The sequence below is a fragment of the Kryptolebias marmoratus genome, linkage group LG23 (genome assembly GCF_001649575.2).
Source record: "Kryptolebias marmoratus isolate JLee-2015 linkage group LG23, ASM164957v2, whole genome shotgun sequence".
Taxonomy (NCBI): Eukaryota; Metazoa; Chordata; class Actinopteri; order Cyprinodontiformes; family Rivulidae; genus Kryptolebias; species Kryptolebias marmoratus.
The window spans coordinates 1514344-1515846 of record NC_051452.1 but is presented as its reverse complement, the minus strand read 5'-3'; the positions used below and the strand labels follow the sequence as shown (position 1 = coordinate 1515846).

The following is a 1503-nucleotide window of genomic DNA, read 5'->3' as shown; positions in this document are numbered from 1 at the left end:
TCGGTCGCTGCTCCTGCACGCTCCCGGCGTTCTGATGTTAACAGGAAGTGACGTCACGTGTCTTCTTCCTGAGTTATTTGGGCTTATTTTGTATTCCATGCTACACAAACCCACAAAGAAGAGACTAGACAGCAGAAACGGTGGCGAATCACTTCAGAAACAATAAATATTGGGTTAAAGTTGCGGGAAAGTTGCAACGTTATGGACAAAGGGGTTTGCTTGATTTTGCGTTAATAGTTGCGATCGCAACATCGCGAAATCCCGGAGGGTCTGCATAACTGTCATTATGAAAAGGTCATAGAAACGGTGGTTTTGTGCTAAGAGGGGCGTCATCTTTTAAATCATAGCTGCGTCCTAACGTGGTTTGGGAGTGTTGCGCTGGGGCAGGTGAGGTGCAGGAGAGCATTAAAAGAGGACAATAAATAGTGAGGAAAACCCCTTTTTGATGAGAACCGAGTACCATCATACATACGTTACAGTAGGTTGTGGAAAGTGTAGCAGGTGGATTTGGTTCTTTGGTTCTTTTAACAACTTAGTCCTTAGAATTTTCTAAACAGATTGCAAAAGAGATCTGAGGAACAGCTTGGCTGAGCCAGAATTGGACACATGGAAGACTCAATCTTGTGTAAATATAGTTTTACCCCTAGCTGTCGATTGTGGATGTTGCCTTAGCCTTTAATTAAAGTCTGAAGGGGTTATGGTTAAAATAATCAGTTGTCTCAGATTACAATTGGTTGCAGTAGTAAAATCAGTTAGGTTAGCTCATAACCCTATGTTTGAGGTGTTCCCTCTGAATGTTTTTTTATTTACAAGTCAAGATGGTAGATTTCAGCTCTGATCACATCTTCCACTGTTTGATCAGCATAGCACTTTATGCTATTATCATTTTTTCAGCCGTTTCTTCCTTAGTTTTATTTCCTGTTCTGACATAAAAGGCCCTAGTCTGGGATAAAGTCTGTCTATGTGTCATGATTGGGGGTAGACTTCTGACCCACATGCAGAATCAGACCCGGAAACAACTGGTGAGTTACTACTTTTATTAGAAAATAACAATCAAAGGTTCTGCAGGAGATCCGTGGGTCTGGGTCCGATCGTCTGGAGGCGGAGAGAAACAGGTTAATGGTCTGGCCAGAGGAGGGTAAAGTGCGATGGGGAATCCAGGGTTTTAAGCTTACGTCTTCTTGGAAGGCTTTCCGACGGAGGGGGGAGGCAGCGAGCAGAGGGCTGGAGCGGGCAGGCAGGAGAGGCTCAGAGCTGCAGACAGATTCACCGGTGGAAATGGACCAGATCCTGAACCTGAAACAGAGAACTTGGTGAGGGGTTGTCAACAGGCAGAGGTCTTTCTCGAAAGAATCACGAACGCTAGTGTTTCTGAAGGAGGCGTTAACGAGCTAGAGACTACCGTGGAGGGATAATCATCCGGCAGAGAGGAGAGGTCCAATGGCTCCTTAAATCCTCTCGACTGATGATCCAACTGGCTTCAGGCGTGCAGCTCCACTCCGG

General features: G+C 45.5%; 2 long non-coding RNA genes across 6 annotated transcripts in view; one reads left to right on the top strand and one right to left on the bottom strand.

Annotated features, from left to right (window-relative positions):
- The window catches only part of LOC119616745, a 319450-nt gene that overhangs the window by 251201 nt on the left and 66746 nt on the right, over positions 1–1503 (top strand). The gene's annotated exons all lie outside the window — the stretch shown is intronic.
- LOC119616746 lies at positions 750–1503 on the bottom strand. The gene is made up of 3 exons (XR_005232759.1): positions 1403–1503; positions 1176–1296; positions 750–1095 (listed from the first exon to the last, which is right to left on the bottom strand). It is a non-coding gene; the product is annotated as an uncharacterized LOC119616746 (long non-coding RNA).